Source organism: Thunnus maccoyii, chromosome 3 (genome assembly GCF_910596095.1).
Source record: "Thunnus maccoyii chromosome 3, fThuMac1.1, whole genome shotgun sequence".
In the NCBI taxonomy this organism is placed as follows: Eukaryota; Metazoa; Chordata; class Actinopteri; order Scombriformes; family Scombridae; genus Thunnus; species Thunnus maccoyii.
This window is the reverse complement of record NC_056535.1, coordinates 7,503,160-7,522,019: the sequence shown is the minus strand read 5'-3', so window position 1 is coordinate 7,522,019 and position 18,860 is coordinate 7,503,160. Positions and strand designations below refer to the sequence as shown.

General features: G+C 40.2%; 1 protein-coding gene across 2 annotated transcripts in view; it reads right to left on the bottom strand.

The window, feature by feature from the left end:
* lrrn1 (leucine rich repeat neuronal 1) overlaps positions 1–18,860 on the bottom strand; it is a 30,601-nt gene extending 11,741 nt beyond the window's left edge. Inside the window, exons 1-2 of one of the 2 annotated variants that reach the window (XM_042401153.1) lie at positions 18,673–18,860; positions 1,070–1,376 (exon numbers count right to left, since the gene is read on the bottom strand). The gene's annotated coding sequence lies outside the window, so the exon portion shown is untranslated. Of the gene's footprint in view, positions 1–1,069; positions 1,495–18,672 lie in introns of those variants that run through there. The other variant, XM_042401162.1, reaches the window with a different exon arrangement.

Sequence of the window (18,860 nt, the reverse complement as noted above, 5' to 3'; positions counted from 1 at the left end):
TGTGCCAATATAAGATGTCCAGGATTGGAAAAGCAACAACATTTTGGCCCAAACCTAAAGAAAGTCTTTATTATAAGAAGCAATACCACATAATGAGACTGTTTTGTGTTTAATTGAATACTTTTTGTGTTTGTATCATTATAAACTTGCCGAAGCAACACTCACTTTTATTTGACCCAGAGGTCCGCAGAGAAAAGATGACTCTCAGCACTTTGTTTTTTTGACACAGGGGCCATAAATAGAGTCCTGTGGGCAGAAACTGAACTGGCTGAGCAAACCCCCGCGGTGTCAAACATTACACAAATCACTTCAATCTTCTAACAGTAGACTATGTTCCTCTCCCTAAAGTTGAGTGATGCAAGTCAGCAGTCCCCCATCACAAAAGCGCAACAGCTGCAGCGACAGAAGCAGCGTTTCTGAACCACAATAGACCCCCTGCCAATGCAACCCCATTCTCACCACAGCATCTTTTAGAGAGGGCCTTGTCTTTGCCTGAGGAAGACTCCGCGACTTTTTGCTTAGAGCGGAGGAATCGAGACATCTGCAGACATAGGCTACTTTAACATTAATATGCAAATCACATTTACACAACGTTGCGCACGCAGCTCCTGCTGGCACCGCAAGTACCGCAAGGAGATCAAAGTTTGTTTTCTCTGGAATATCATTTGACGCATTGTATAAGGTTGATACATTTGATCATACATACTGTAAGGTGAACTGTTCTCATATCAGTTCAAATCAGATTCAAAGGCTTAAGTGACTGGCAAGACCCAGACTGGGTTTATGAAAAATTAGATTATGCCCTTGAGTGTCTGCATCCGAAATATATCCTAACTCATTGCATCGCCCTTGCAGGAAAATATGTTATGAATGGAAACAGACTCACAAAGTATGTATGATTTTACGCATAAAAACATATTCTACTACTGATAACGTTTTACCACACGCTTAGGCGCTGTAGTTGCTGATCATATCACTAAAAACATATCTTTAGTAATAAAATGCACCTTAAAAAACTAACAGACTACAGCTGTAGAAACCATGTCTTTCCTTTCCTGAGGGGTCTCACCTTGTTGGCATTCCAGTCCGATGTTCCCAAGCGCACAGCTCCTTTATCCAAATATACGCGTCAATAGCTACATAACAATAAATAAGATCAGTGTTATTGTGCCAAGTGAACGCTCTCATCAAACAGCGTAATAACACATATTCCTTTATCCTATGGGTTCATCTGGCGGCTGTTTACTGCGATGTGTCGCTTGTGTATCCGATCAGTCCCAGGGCGCCTCGGAGAGAGGCATGGTGCGGTCTGCAGAGAGATCTCCAACCTGCTGCAACCCCGATATTCCTCCGCTCTGTCGCCGCCGCCGCTCCTCCTACGGATGGAGAAGAAAAATGATAAAAACACCTGGCGCTGTCCAGACCAGTCAGCTGATTCACCAGCAGGCTATTGGCTAAGAGCGCCTGTCTGTCACTGTCGGCCAAGCAAAGCAGAGCACCATCTGCTCCGGGCTTGTTGTGATGAGAACAAAGGCAGGAGAGGGCGGCGGGGCATGGGGCGAAGGGGGGGATGTGTGGGTGGGGAGATGGTGGGGGTGGTACATGGCATTACTGCTGAAAAAAATCTCTCCCCTGAGCCTCTCCTCAAACCTTGAGGACAATATAGACTATCAGTCACTAAAACAGCACAAAGGGAACTTTAAAGTCTACCTCTGTGATCTATGAGTATTTTATTTTATTTATTTTATCTTATTTCATTATTATTTTACTAATAACAGTAGTAGTTGCTTTTTATTAGTGAGAGATAGAGTGTCAGGTGTCACACATGCCTTTTCCTATTTCTGGATCTTAGGAATGAAAACAGGATTTGATTATTAAAATCCTGAGGATTTTTTTAGTTAATTTTAACAGGAACCATTCACAAAAAGTTCAAAAAAGCTAGCTGACCTTTGTTTCTCATTTGAGTCTCTTATTATTCTAAATTGGCTTATTTTTCCAATTTTTCCCTTCGGGCTCTTGATTATGATTGTTGACATTTGCTTGCTCTACAAAACTTTTCAGTCACTCATTTCTTGAAACTTTCTTGAAACACATGCCTTTTTTTTTAAAGCAACAATTGGATAATGGACTGTTAAAATAATCTGATGCTGCAATCTTGTAATTTGTTCATCTAGTTACACATTACTTGAGGTGACATCAATAGAAGCAACAGTGAGTTTGGTATGTTTTGGTATCAATTTTCTCACTTTCTTAATTTCAGTTTTTTTTCCTTTGTTATCCTCTTGGAGAGCTGATCAGTATTAAGGAATACAATGTCCTTTTCCACTTGGTGTTTAACAACTTAATTTTATTAATTGATTTATTTGGTTTCTTGTAGGCAGTGCAAGTAGCTGTAAAAGACAACATTGTCATATTATCAACTTACAAAGTTGAGTTGTGGACTGTGCATATTTACACCAGCAGATAGTGGCCAGATCATGTTTCTGGCATTCATTCTCCTTTTGGCTCTGTTTTTGGTCTCCACCAACTCCTGAGAAAAGTATCTGGCTTTTTATTTGCTAAATGCTCAATTATGTTCATCAGCTAGTTGCTAACTGTGTCTGCTGTTTGGTGCTCGGTTTATCAGAGCTTTTTGGCTGAAAAAAGTTGTCTGCTATTGCCAAAAAAACATTATAAAAGCAGTGGGACTTAAATTTTTGGAAGTCAAAACAACACACTCAAAGATACTAAAATGGGAAACTGCAGTGTCATGTGATAATACTCTCTGATTTCATTGCTACAAGTAACCCCATTCACATACATATAGTATTTTTCTCCATTATTAATATAAAAAATATTAATTAGTGCAGCTTTAATATTTATATTTACAAAGTGAGATCTGGACTTGCACAGGAGAGATTTCGTCTAGGATGACTGATACTTTAATTTTAACATTAATACTAATAGTAATAAGTTCTCTGCCTTCAGATTTCATTGGCTAACAAAGTAGTTTCTCCTAAATATTTAATACTGGAGTATGGAGTCTACCAATGTCTTCTTCCAGTTAGAAGTCCAAATCAATGAAAAAACATCACCATCACCTTGTTAAAGGCTACAGGTGACATTCCTAATTAATGCCATATTCACACCAGTCAGTTATTTTACACATGGAATAATGAGACAACAGCATTATCACACACAAGAACCCACAAGAAAAAATTATGCGCAGGCCGTCAGAGTAAGTAATATCATGCAGTGACCTTTAAATATAAATTCAGCTGAATACAGGATCACATTAAACCGGCGCTCAGGCTGAAAAGCATCCTGGCTCCATTAGCATTTGTGCGACCATGTATGATGACATCAGTGAAGCATTAGCACGATTTAGAAGAATCCATTTGCTCACGGTTGCGGCGAGACAAAGAGATTATAAACCCACTGTTGCCATACACACATAAGCTGAACGTGCTGCGACTGCTCCTGCTCAGGCCTGTTGCCACGTCCCAAAGTGCATGGCAACTGCAGCAGAGCAAAATGAGATGCGAAGGGGTTAAAGTGGAGGCCCTGAATGAATAATTACTCTCCAGTCCACAGCCTCAAAATGTAATCCTCCCCTCAAACCTACCTGCCAATGAACATCCCATTTTTGAGCATGTAGCATGAGCATCATATCAACTGTGGGGAAATTTATTAGAAACATTTGTGGTGTTTTTTTGTAGAGAAAAAAAAAACAGATCTTTCCTGGTGAATTGCTGCTTTTCTTGGTGCAGCCCTGTTGGAAAGCTGCATGCACTGTCCTCTAGAATCAATTTGCTCCATGAGTATCCTTCACTTTGAAGCACCACCATGTTAATGCACTCCTTCACATGAGAGAGCCGTATGTTCTTGAAATCTTGAGAGCAGGAGGCAACTACAAACACTCATTTCAGGAACTAATTTCACACACATTGTCGATTTGAGACATTTGAAAAGAACTTAAAAGATAAATGAGTGCATGTGCTCACCATTCTTATTCCAACTCTGTAACTTGCTCATGTGACACGTTAGTGCGATGGTAATTATGATGCCACGCAGGTAGACGGCATCTAAGAACATAGCGCAGGGAACTGCACAAGCGCTTTGCTGGGTTGATTTTCAAAGCGAAACCATTAAAGCTGTCTACCAGGAGGTATATACTGCAGGCTGAGCAAGAGCGTCTACCATCAAAGCCTTCCTTGGTGAGGTGAAGAGAACGGTGGGTGGGTAGGAGGCAAGTGGGGAGAAAAGCTCTTATCTGTACACCTCCTCTCTGGTCCTCTTCCATAGAGAGATGAAGACAGATGGCCTGCTCTGGCCCTGTCAGAGCAAGAAGGGTACGATTCATTTGATAAAAGTAGAAGGTCACATCAGGTTGTCTGCATGTCTGAGGACTTTTTTTCAGTACCATGCTGTACAAAAGTGAAGGTACACCAGTCTGGCAAATGCCCTCAGACTTCTTCCCTGTTTGTTATACTGGACTGAGTGGAAGAAGGCCCATGTACAGGATATTGAAGTTTGCTTTCGCACTGGTTGTGAAATGTGACTGAGGAGTTTGGCATTTGTTTCTGTAGATTTTCTGTGCGCCATGATTTAGGAGCGCATCATCATGAGATTGTCGATAAGAGAGTTTGCAGGTTGTGGTGTGCCTGTGTGTTTAGGTTGTATTCATGTGTTTTCTTGGATGGGTTTATGTATGTCAGTTGATTATTATGAGGATTGTGTTTTCTAGTTTCTTGGTTTTCTGCAGCTCTGGGTTTTTCCTCCTGTGTCTCTGTTCTGCTTTTCTCTCCGCGCTTTCCCTCCACACCTGCCCTGCATCATCTTCGTTAACCCCGCCCTGCTCCCTGTGTCTTCCTCAGCCGATCAACTCTTTTCCTGTTCTTCCGTTCCACATTCACCTCATCCCCTCATCGATTTAGTTTGTATTTAAGTCCTAGTTTTCAGTTCAGTTTTGTTGGATCCTCTGTTCTGTCTTGTTCTGTTTGGTTTAGTTTAGTTTTACCTTGCCTGCATATCCTGAATAAAGAGTTATTCTTCAGTTCCTGCTGCTCCTACGTCCTGCATTTGGGTCCATCTCCTACTACTATCCCTGACATACACGGTCTTACTTAAAGCAATAAATGGAGCTGTAGGGGTCATATATCAAAAGGATCTCAGTTTGATTGATTCACTATGCAATGATAATTTTTGCAGAGATTTCTAAAATATGCTTCATCTCTTTTTGAGAGCGTTCTGTTCCAGCGAGTCAAGTCTCCGCGGCCAATGAGAGGCAAGAACTGTGCTATTGAACATTGCGTCTTCATTACACAATTAACTTTGAAGCCTAAAGCATAAGTGATGGCACTCCCACTCATTACCAATGCTTTTATAGCAAGTTTGATTCTTCAACTCAAGTCACAACAGCATTTTTTCCATGGCATAGTGGTCAATAGTTTGGGTGCAGCTAATTTGCATGACAGTCTCCCCTGAAAGAGGTTCACTTTTTGTTTTGGTTATCGATCAGGTTAGATTTTGGAATTTCATGACTTCTTCATGTTTGCAGACTAAAAGTGTATCAGCAGCCTGTTTTCAGCAGCATGGACAGCACACAAACAGTTACTCACCTGTGGCAGTGAAGCAGTACTGGAGAGTAAAGGAGTGAAAACGGAACTGCTTCATAACTTCCCTCTCTTTTTTAAATCATGGAAAATTATGATGACACCAGGTTTTTGAGTTTTGCACAGAGGCTATGCAGCTTTTTGTAGCCATATCTGGAGGTCCACCTAATATAACTTCATATTTTTTCACTTGGAAATCTTCCTGTTGTTTAATCTGATTCTCTTGAGAATTTCATGCCTGGGATGACAAGAATCTGCTTAACAAGAGCGCCAGAGAATATCTCTGCATTGGTTTATGAGCAGGCAGTTTCTAAGAGGCCCTGACACATAGACAGACATGGTGTTCGCACCATCACTTGCTCGGCCTGATGAAGCTCTAAAAAGTTACCCTTTTTTGAATTCAGGTTTCGAAGGGAAGCATTATGTCCGGCTAACAACAGCAATCTGTCAGTCAGCCTGTGCAGTATGGTGTGTTTATGCTTCAACATGTTCTCTCTCTTTTGTTTTGTCTTAACTCATGCAAAATATTTGACAGGATATATTCATGATGCAAAATAATGCCATTAGTCTTCTCAGCCTGGCAGTGTGGCAACAACAACAGCAAATCTTTTTTTTTTTCACTGTTGTTGTCACATGATTCACGCTGAGCTGCCATGGCCTGTACTTGATTAGAACTCTGAGCAATATTTTTTTCTTTTTTAAAAACATAATTTATGCGTAAAGGCCCAAACAATGCGTCAGATGGAGATCAGTTCTGGCAGTGAGGCTGCTGCAGGCAAAGGTGTTGCTGCAGAGTTAGAGCTGGTGGCACAGGAGCAGCACCTTTTCCTCATCATTTTTGGAAAGATGGATGGTTGATACAGTGACACTGACCAGAGTGTAGCCATTAAAATCCAGGTTTTTGTGGGTGCATGGATCGCCCAAAGATATCTGTACAGAGTTGTATCATCTTATACTCACAACTCACGCTTACTTCATGGTGTTATCTTAAAACACTGTGAAAGTAAGAATCTTATTCAATATACTGTAGCTATAGCCAGTGTTTAGACACGCAGTCTTGGTCGCACAACTGGTCAGTTAGTTGTTAAATGTCAGTTTTGTCTCTTTTTTATCACTGGTGATAATCAGGCGTGCTGGTGTGAGGGGCATGGCTGAACTAACAATGTGTGTGCCCTCATCTGATGCAGTTGCAGCATCATGTCTGGGCAGAAATCTGTCCATCTTGTCTCTGTCATCTCTGGATCTATGTTTAAATGTGTGACAAAGTGACCTGCCTGATCCAGAGCCAGAGAGGATGACAGGATATGAGTGAATTAATTTTAATTTGGAAAAGCCTCAGTTTTTTTTCTTGTCAGTATATTATGACAATTTATATCATCTCTCCCCTCCTGCCCAACACCCCAGGTGGTGATACACTCTTGCTTTAATTCACAGCCATTCAGTATTCAAGGTATCGAGTGCTGCTATTGATTCTCTCTGTTAACTTGTGCAGTAAACACTGTGGTTTATCAGGCCTTGTCATCTCCTCACAGGATGAGACACTGTGCATGCTAAGCTTTAGATAACATAACCAACTTCAAAAGAGGCCCTGAGTGCCAGCAACAGGCTCATTTTGTGCTCCGTGTGTCTCCAGCCACCTTTAATCTCTCAGGAGGACAAATCCTAGAATAGACAGAAAGTTTTTGCTCTCATGACTGCCAGGTGCAATCAAATGATCATTTTGTTTTACGGCAATTTAGAGCTAAACTGAAATATCACTGAAATTAGCCTGTGTAATAACAATGCAATTGTTCAAGTTCTCGGTTCAAGACAGATAACAAATATGGATTATCTCCCAGTACTGTAATATTAGCACTTCCATTCACCAGCACTACAGCAACAAGCAAGTCTTCCCAACCTACACCGCAGAAGCAGAGAGAGCTATAAATAGAGAGAAACAAACAAATGGGTCTTATTATCAGGTAGCGTCAAGTGGAGGGGGTGGTGGGGGGGTGTTAGAGGTGGATGTGGGTGTGAAAATGATTGAGGGCCAGACCAGGGCGAAGCCGAGCCCAATGTGACGTGGCATTTGGCTGGCGAGCCTCCGGGAGGTCAGGCTGTCAGGACAACTGACAGTCAGCTGAGCACAAGCCAAGTGATGCTGCTGGGAGGAGGCAGGAGCAGACGGAGACGCTTGCTCGCTGGCTGGCCGGAGCCTCAGCGTACCACACTTCCAACTCTCATTTAGTGTGTCTCACTGGACAAAAAAAGGGGACATGCCAGCCAAAGTCACGTCCAACTGAAAAAGTAAAAACAGTGTGAAATATTTAGAGTTTTTAGCCCTCACCCTGTGCTTGCATTTTACCCAGTAGGCTGTGAGTGGCTAACCTTACACAAACTATGTTCCAGAGGCTGAAATCTTTTATTAACATCTGCCTCACGCCTTCTTTCTGAAGATGATGATCTCTTCATCTGCTACCCAGCTCTGCCTCTCTCCCCCCACTCTCTCTACTCTGTTTATCTCCGGTTGGTCTCAGAGCTCATGTTGCTATTTCCTTAGGGAAGGCAAACTTTCCTCTCAGGGCTTATTCAACTGTCTGCTTTTCTGCTTAGCATGGATTTCTCCTTCATAATGCACCAACGCAGAGGTTAAAATGCACCCTCCCTGACTGCTGAAAGTATTTCTTTTTTGATTTGATTCAATTTTTCAGAGGACAGAGTGAGTGAGTGAGACGGAGCGTTGCCGAGCGCAGACGGCAGAGAGCCACTAAAGGATGCAGGGACCAATTTGTCCTCTAATCTGTTACCTGAGGCTGTGCCGGTGCAAATCACAGATATGCTGCTGTCGAGTTTTACTTTCAACTCCTGTTAGTAATCCATCACCTTCTGTAATAGAGGTTGATTAACCATTTAAGGGTCCCACCCAGAAAAAAAGGAATGAAAAAAATGCATTTCTTAGTTCCTTTGTGCATTAACAAAAAATAATGATTTCATTTTTTAACTGGCCGCACAGTTTTTCCAGTTATGAGCCTCTACCAAACAACTGTGATGTGAATAAATGTGCACATTGTTGAATGTGTACTCCATTAAATCCATTGAACGTTCCTCCATTAAAGTGGAAAAAAAGACATTTCTTAATTACACATAGCTTTTGACGGACAAAAGCAATGTGTAAAACTTGAGAATAACATTTTACATACATCATAAGCATTAAACAAGATCCTGAAAACTTGTTTTCTCAATGAGCCTCTTACTATATGTGATGGACCCCCCCTTTGGGAAGAAGTTGCACAACCCCAGTGATCAGACTGTAGTGCTCAATTTCAATGTTATTGTGCTGAAATTTTTACTTTGTTAAATAACTATTACCAATATTACCTATTACCATTATCACCCTAGATTTATCTAATTACTGACTGTATTTTTGTTAAATACATCTAAAAATACGCAAAAATTATAAAAATTCATATAAGTCATATAATCATATAATAATTCCAACAAATTAACAGTGGAATAACATTAGATTTATCAGCCCTGTAGACTGAACTAAATTTAAAAAAAAAAAAAAAAAGATTACTTTAAGAATCACATAATAAACCATGCCACATGTCATGTTATTTTTCTGCAGCTAACTACCTAGACAGTCTCATTATGAAAACAGCAATGCACCCTGGGACCTTTTTTGAGCTGAACATAGTTTCAGAGTTCTGTATATGGCTCCGTCAGGTTACATTAAGTATAACTAATTTTATCACAGAAGCCACTGAATGTTTAAGACTTTCAAATATAGCAGCAGTAGTATGTACTTGAATACACTCTGATAACATGGTGCTGTAATCAGTAAATGATCTATTAAAAGTCCACATCCAACCTTTTCTTTGTGAAAATCTGTTATATCAGGTGTGTGTGTGTGTGTGTGTGTGTGTGTGTGTGTGTGTGTGTGTGTATGTTTTGCTTCTCTGACACATTGGAGGTTATTTAATGATCTATATCTGCTTATGTTGCATTTCTTTGCAGTCAGTAATCAACACACAAGATGCATGCATGGCATGTCCTGGAAATGAGTCCTCCTACTGTCCTCTTTCACACAAGTGATATGACTAACAGTCTGAAATACAATACACCCTCCACATCCCAGCTCTAACACAGCAACATGGCTTATACCAGCAACATGGACAATGGCATTACAGGTTCAGGGTGAGAAGGTCAAAAGGAGGATCCATCCAGAGCTTTCCAAGCTCACAGTTAGTCAGCTGATGGAACTGTGGTTGCTGGGCAGATCTGGTAGCTTCATATTGGTTAGAGAGCCTGATCACTTTCTCACTTGTTCTTTTTTGTCCATTTTTTTCACCTCCTTTCCTTACCATGTAGCTGACTTCTCCATATGTAACAGATTTTAGAGGTGTTTCATTATTCCGTCACTTCCTTCACCCAACCGAACCTACCTGTAAATACTAATTCTGTCTTCCGGATAACATACATACAAAAAACTATGGCAAACATGCCCCCAAAAGCTGAAGCGTACATTTCTGTATCTGCTTGAGGTTTGTGGGCTTTGGAATATGAATAAGCAAACACATAGTAAGAGGGTTTCTCTGTACTCTGTCAACTGTGTGTGACAATGGCAGAGGAACAATCCGCATCCGGAGTAGTCTCCCATCTTACCCCAAGAGAGCGCACAGCCTTTGCACCACTGAAGAAGTGAATTTACACCACAACATGCACAAGAATGTTGTCTTTAAATATTAATAACATCTGCCTAGTAACCAAACATGAGCTCTCCATGGGATGCTCTCCAGCCATTGCCCACAGAGCAGCGAAGATGTGTCAAGCTTGAGAGAGAGGTCAGCTGTTCACTCAAATGGATGGATTCACGGCGGGGAAATCGAGTGGTGGAGAATGTAGCAATGAAATTCATATATTCCCACATGGAGCCCAAAAGGCAGATCAAAAGCTAACTGATAATCTGCTCTTGCCGTCTCTGCTTCAGCCCCATCTCTTTATACACACAGCAGTGAATATCCTCCTGTGATCACTGAGCACCTGCAGGGTATCGTCGGGAGTGAAACCGATGTGTGAATGGATGGTCCATTTCCTGAGACACTCTGGCAGGAATTGCTTCTAAGATCCACAATCACATTGCAGGAGCCCAAGAGTGCGGAGGTGATTTCAGCACCTTGGACAGAGCCGCTGGTTTAAAGATGAAAATTTCCCACAAGGAACTGTTCCCAGCTCCTAGTGTTCTTGGTCAAAATATCTTTTTTTTCCATATTTTCTGTGTCTTCTGGTCTTTTCAGTTTGATTTGCTTTGCATTCTGGAGTTTCTTCTAAAAAAACTTGCAGATTTCTTCTGCAAACTCCAATCTCCAAAGCTAGAGCTATACCTGTTTATTCAAATGTGTGTGTATTATTGTATTTGGAGCAAAAAAAGGTCTGTTGAAGCTTAAATGCAGTTGTGGGTATTTAAATCACAATTTACTGAGTGCAAATCCTCTTTGGTGGCCAAATGTCATGCAAAAAGGCCCTTAATCCATATAATCTGATCAGTGTGATATTATGTCTGCTAATACTCAAGCTGTAAACAAATAAGATAAACTTTGTTTGACATTATTGTATGCTGTCACTTTTGGCACACCAAGTGTACATTGTTTTAAAGAAAATGAAGGATTATTACTGTGATCCAGTAAAAGCAGTACATTTTGAATCTTGATTTCAAGCCTGATGTACCTCAGTTAAAGCTCAATCATCTGTAGAATATCTGTAATGTGAATCATAGTGTTATACAGCATCTACTAGTATAAAGTATAAAGAAACCTGGATATGACTTACTACTGTAAAAGACAGATTTAGAGTTGTCAGGTTGTCATTAATCCATAGAACCGAAACAGTAAAGTTGCAGGCTGTAAAACCTAAATAATGGTTAATACACTCTGTAAACCTAAAGGGAGCTGCAGAGTTGTGTGACAAGTGAGTTCATCATTATATGAAACACCTTCAATATTACACACAGTCCTTTTATCATTTGCTATAAAAATATTGATTAGTGCAGTTTTAATTAGTAATTGAAAGTGGGCAGATCAAATTGGTTTTCCCACATAGCATACTTATATACATAAAATGCTGTAGTCATGCTTGCAACCTAAAGCGTGTAATCAGTAAACTGTTAACTTTCAAACTTTCTGTCTCAGTAAGTCAAAGTGGCAAAGTGACATTTTCTCATTCTCAAGGCCACACAGAGTTGCACTGACAGTACGTCTGTACAACTAAAGGGAAAGGACACATTATCTTCTCCTCTGCCTCTATATATCCGTACCCTAGGGGTTTTTGTCCTTCTCTGGGCCTGGATCTGACTGTCCTGAGCCTATTCCCAACTGCAGACTGCTGGAGTTATTATCTCTTCCACTGGTAGTTTTTTATTTAGACATGGCCATTACTGAATTGCTGCTTTGATGAAAGTTTCTTAGAAAAGACAAGACAGAATCATTAATGCCAAAATACCACTGAAGAATCCATTCTTATGACTGTGTGTCTGTACCCCTCCCCACTAGCACCCACCAAAACAAAGCAAAAAAAAAAACCCTCCTCCATTCACTGGCTCTAATATGAAAACAGCAAAGCGTGCTCAGCCATTGTGAGCTACCAGGGAGCCGTCCAATAAGGTCTGATGTTGCATATTGTACTAGATGAATAGCAAAAGCCTGCTACCATTAAGCAGGCTGTAAATGCTACACAAAAGTGATTACACCTGCTGGTCCTCGGTGGGCAGAGCACAATGCAGCTCTTTTAAACACATCAGAGTGACATTTGCAAAAGAGGATTGTGTATATGTTCAGCCCCCTCCCATGACTGGCACTTCAGACAGAAGGAGCTTAAAGGCAGACCTCATGGGGATCAAACATAGAGTCCCTCTACCAAGTAGCAGCCTGGCTAACAGCATGAGATCTCACCAGGGTCACAGTTTTGATTGGCTCCTGCACCCAAAAGGCCATTAAACATGGTCTTGATTAACAACAAAGTCATACTGCTTTCAAAACAACACCATCTCTCTTTCTTGCTCTTTTTTATTGTCTATGCATTGTCTATATGTTTATAGAACAGATGACCTTCTGACAATTGAATCTACGAAGAATCAGAGGACAGCTAGGACAGCTATATAACCCATACTCATGGTGAATATTAATACTGATCCACTGACATTGCTCTGATTACATAGAGCAGTTAAATAGGCATGACAACGACTATAAGTATATTATTAATAGTTAATGAGCTGTAATTGAATCCTTAAAGGGCATCTTAATATTGTAATTATGTAATTGGATAACAAAGGAATCACCAAGTAGGAGCAGGAGAGCTAAAAGGTAAAATTTGGTTGCACTGATCTTTTCCTTTGATATTGTGGCTTTTTTTTTTCAACTGTATTTTTACTGTATTAATTTGTCCACATTTTAGCCTTTTCTCCCAATGTAGAACAACTCCTCTTTATGTTGAGTCTTGTCTCTTTCTATTGTTTGCCGCTCTGTTAAATTCTCCTGCTTTGTTTCCTTTTAGTTTTAATGCACTCGTTTTAAATGTGTGTGTGTGTGCAGCTCTGTGCAGCTGTCTGTGGCTGAGTTCTGTGTGCAGACTCAAAGAATAAGGCTGGTGTTATTTTAGCCTTTAATGACTATCAAAAATCCCATGAAAAGAAACAAAAGAGCAATGAATTTATTAAGAACCTGGCCACTATAAAGTGCTTTATTCCTTCAGTATCCTGAAAAAAGCAAAACATGCTCAATGACGTCTGCAGAAATCGAAAATGCATTTGTTGTCACAACAGCGTAAGAGCACCAAAGATGTGAGTAAAGATAGATTCTTAGTTGGGGTTACACTGTACACAGTGGCTGACGTGCGCCTCACCAAAACTGTAAAAACACATCGAGGATACAACATCTATGGAGACACCATATGGGCACCACAAGAACTGTGATTAGCCAGCTTTGGCTGTCACAAGTTTCTGATGGTGATGGAGATTGTTGATGGTTAAGACAACATTAAGCAAGTTGAGGAAAGTCTTCTCCTTTTCAGTATTACACATCTAGCAAAGCTATTGCCACTGCAAACCTTCTGCTCACTGTGTTCACCGTGCTCATATATTTTGAATGAACGAAACAGGCTTATTACATACAATTGGATGAAATCTATAGGTCTATGTCGGGACTGCCGTTATCCTCTTATCCTCTAAAAGTGTCTTCATGAGGTCATGTTGAGAATTAGTGAAACAACAGAGGGCTACCCTTTTATTTCTTCACAGAATATAAAACTCTTCTTCATCACTGACTTTCTTGAAATTCATACACTTATTTGAAGCCATAGTTTTTCAATGCTAACCACTGAAAGGACATCTAAGGTGCACAAGGCACTACACTTTCAGCTAATCCAGTGCAGCTGCTCACTGGAAAACAGTTCAGCCTGTGGTTATACTGGGCAGCTTCCAAATGGTAATGTGTATAACTGTGCAAGTGTGGAGCAGGGCATTCCCTAGAGAGCACACTTGTGTACCGTGTCTCTACTTTGGTAAAAAAAAACCCAAAATGAATCGTTATGCAACAGTGTTCAAAACTTTTAAAACTCAAAATTACTTGTTTTTGGAATACAGTATGTGAAGGTATAGAAAAACATGACTTTTCCTGCCATGAGAGATAGCAATCCATTACTGAACAATACAGTCCTTATCCAAAATGAATGTGGTAATAGCAACAACAGAATGATGTGATCCAGCTTTAATTTTGCAGACATGTCAATAAATGTTATCAAACAGGAAAGTGTGAGAATCGGCTGTGGTGAAGCAGGGGGTTGGATTGGGGACTTTGTGCAGCGATGACTTGCATTTCTATTATGGTTTAGCATAAATCGTCACTCTGCGACCAACAAGTGGAACTGATGCCATGTAAGGTCTGGCAGGGTTGCCCTTTGAGGCAGAAAAAGAGAGCAGAGAAAGAGGCTTGTGTATTTGCATTCTGCAACGGAGCAGATGGAGCGTCTGTCATCCATATGCATGAGGCAGGCGGCTGCCAGCCTATCACCTTGACCCTTGCTATGGGACTGTGACCTTGGACTAAATGGAAGAGAATGGGACCAGTCTAAGCTGTGGTGTTAAGGCTTTATTCTGGGGCTGGGAAAAGTGGCTGAGCCTTGTGACTCCAGTATTCCAGGCTATGATTGAGACTGTGGAGGAATGCCGGTCTGCTCTCCAACACCTGCCTGGTCACATGCAATTCATGTTAGTAAATGATGGATGGAGGGGGAGGAGACATGAGAAAATGTCACAAAGACACTTCTGTGTCTGCAGCAGACGCCTTGGAAAGGAGCACAGCTTTCAGCGAGGGACTGAGATGGAAAAAAAACACTAGAATTATCACATCTGTTCTCAAAAACATGTCTTGAGAAAACATGATAATTGTTAAACTTGAAATTTATCCTACTGTAACAAATGCTATTTTCATGAATTTTAAAATGTGTTTTATACTCTGTCTTTTATGTGCAATGTTTTCTTAAATTTACTTGAAATGGAACAACAATCCAATATTTCCACATAATCTGGGTTCTCTGGTGACATGCAGACAAAAGCAAAAGCAACAGCGACTTAATTATACAATTAACCTTTACACAGTTCCAGGAAAACTAAAAACAATCATGGTGAAAAATGCAACAGAAATGACTGCAATCTATAATTCAAACGAACTTTTCATAGGCCTGTCTCAGCCCTGTTTGGTCCCTTCTGTGGAAACAGATTTCTCTCATGGTGATGGGGATTTAATTTCCAATCTTCAATAGTCCTTCTGCCTCAGAATGCCAATTGAGGTGACCTTTGCATAAAAAAATGGAGGCACAGTGACATGCCATTTAGTAATGACACGGCAGAGGAATGAATGATATCTACTGAAACATGTCAGCTGATAGATTTCCATATAACTGGTGACAAAACAACAGCACAGTTGTGTACACAGTGGTGAGACAGCCGGATACTGGGTTATACAATTCATCACTAAGTTTGTGCATTAAGTCTTGTTTGAAGTGATTTACTAAATCACTGTAGCATCACAAACTTTAGAATTATTTCCCAAAATTACAGTTTTAGGGGTCAAATAATATATTAAACTTGACTGTCGATTACATGTAAATGCTGGTAATATTATACATTAAAGAGAATTGCATGTCTTTCAGCAGGCTAGTAGTATTCAAACTGTTTAGAAATAGTGGGAAACATCCAATTATACTAACCTTGCAGATGTTACCAGGTCATTTAGCAAAACATCATTGGCATAATGTTTTGTAATTTCAGGTTGTTATTATGTTCCCAGTTTACAGCATTATTTAAACAGCAAACAGCAAGTGTTCCATCAAATGTGTCAACCATATTAGCCATTATCTCTTCACTCTAAACAGGTCATATATTAGCAATGCTAATATTAGTTTTGTCTGTTGTCAGTCAGAAACGCGACAGTAACTATTTAGTAGCTATTAATCTCTATTTAGGAACTAGGTTGTGTGAAACTCGTTTCAATTTAATGATGTGTAAATTTCCTCTTACTCTCTTAATCTAAGTACTTGGATTATAATTGGGCTAAATTAGAATTTACAAAACTGGTCAGAGGTCTAACTAGACCTATCCAGAACTGTAACTCCCAGCTAAAGTAAAATAAACACACAATAAGACTCAGGTCCATGAGGATTATTGTACATATTCTTCATATAGTGCTGCAGAGGTCTGCAGTGATTAATGAAGACATATAGCTTACCTTAAACAGAATCATTTGGGATATAAGCTCCCCTTCTGATATATACAGTTAACTTTATTTAACTGTTGCAGTATATCACTTTTTTGACTGCACTATATTTGTCAGTATTCCCAGTGCAGACAGCAACAACACATTAGTCACTGTAACTGAGGGATTCCCATGTGGAAGGAGGGAGTATTTCTGCTCAGACTGTACATGTTCGTACATCGTTCCGCAGAGGAAAGCTGGCTGGAAAAATGAGGGCATGGTGCCATTGTGATGCGTAGCAAAACAAGAAGTTTGCCTTACAGCTAGAGTGGGGGGACACGTTCTCTGTGGAGGGAGCTGGGGTGTGTCTCCTTGAAAACTCACGCTGCTGAGGCAAGCAGAACAGAGATACAGCAAACACATGTTGGGAGATGACACTTTGGGCGTGTGTGTGCATCGATGTATCGTCGCTGTGCATGTATGGGGGCAAAGAAAGGATAGTACTATCATGCAAAAGACTTCACAGAAAGAATCAGAACATGTTTCTACTTGAGTCTGGACAGGTTTAACTGGTAATATATCAAAACTGGCAACAGTGTTTTTATCCGAAATGAATGTAGTTGGCGATATACTGGGCGCTCAAACACCATTTAAATTCCTGGAATTACCGCCACATTGTTTACTGTAATCATCTAATTCAATTTTCTACCAGCACAAGCCTTATTAATTAAAGCCCCCACACAATTCTGTGACAAATAGGATTTTCACTGTCTGTGTGCGGTGGGAGGTTGGGGTATCTGTGTGTGTGTGTGTGTGTGCTTGTCTCTCTCTGCACAGTCAGGGGTGCCTCAATCTCATCATGCTCCTGTTGTCACCACACCCCACAGGAGTCTGGCTCATGTAGTTCAGCTCTCACTGCTGTCTCAGGTGTCTCTCTATAATGTGAAAATATTATCCTGTAAATAAGACAGTAAGAAGGGCTATATTGGTATTTTTCACTCACTGGCATAATTGAATAATTTAAAGGCGCTGCCTGTCAAATATTAAATTAAACCATCAACCAAATTAAACTATTATGACTTCAATCTTGAGACAGTAACACAGCTGCTGTAACATAACTATTAAGATAACAGGACCAAAGCCTAGAAAATGACCAGTGTTTCTATCAGCGTCTGCAGTACATTTTATATTGTATTGTACTGTATAAAGCCTGATTTGACAGGGATTTAGCTGAATAAAGGGAGACATGTACAGCTTAAATCCACTACACACCCACAGTCCAACCACAGGTGCTTTCACTTACGTTGCCTAGTTAGACCCCTTACTCTCCTGTTAGTTTTGTTGCACTCCTAATGGTGAGACAACTATCCCTTTCATCATTCTTATTGGTACATAGAGTTTTATGAAATTGAGTGAATCTCTGCATAGCGTCCTTTGAAAGATGCAGCCCCTGACCTGGGACACAGCTCAAGACGGACAAACACATTCATATTCCCATCTATGGGCAATTTAGAGTCTCCAATGAACATACAGTAAAAAGCCTGTCTTTTGAGTGTTGGAGCCAAATGAAGCTCCCAGATGAAACATCTCACAGTCCACAGACAGGTCTGATTTGAAGCCAGTACCTTCTTGTTGTTAAGCAACAGTGTTAAACACTTAACCACCATGGAGCTCCTCATAATGCTGGATGTTGAAGCAAAATAATCAAATGCAAGTGGAAAAATCACCCTTTAACTGCAAAAGAAATGGCAGTTTCTTATTTGCAACAGGAGTTTTCTCTTAGAAAAAACAGTGAGGTCTGTGGGTTATCCAGAGTAATGTCATGTTGCTGTTGAATTGTATATATTGTAATGTATTTGTATAATTGTAATGTATTCTTCCAATGCTATGAGCACCACAGTACATTCATTCAATTACATTGTATTGGGGTGGAGGAAGAAATATATTTAGAAACTAAAACTAAAATTGTCTGCATGTAAGATACCACCATTGGTAAATGAGAAAATGTGGATTTGTTTATTTATTTATTTATTTAGTAATTTGTGTGAACTGACCTTTTAAATAGACTGAAATGGTCTTGGACCATGGAGCCTACGATGTGTACTTGTAGCACATAGACTGACTTACTATTTATTTTTACCAACAATTATGTGAGCAGTAATTGTTTCTTCTTATCTGGGTCAAAACATCATGCACAGCATATACAGTACACAGCATGTAATGACAATAGAGTCCAAGGACACCGTACAGACTGGAGCGCTACATTAGCACACAGGATAGCAATCACCCCATCACAGAGAGAAGCTAGGTAAGCTCAGTGATAATCAATACTATCACTGTCAGCTCCTCCTTACCTGGGGGAAGGACATACTGTAGCTGCTGCTCATCTGTTGACTGTCCTACTTTCCAAAAGTCAGTTGTTTTCCCTCGATGAAGAACTATTGTATGATGATTTTTTTAGAGACTGGATAAGCAAAATGCAGAATCACCAGTGAACTGAACTGAGGATTAGAGCAGCTGGTTATCAACATGGTTTGTGACA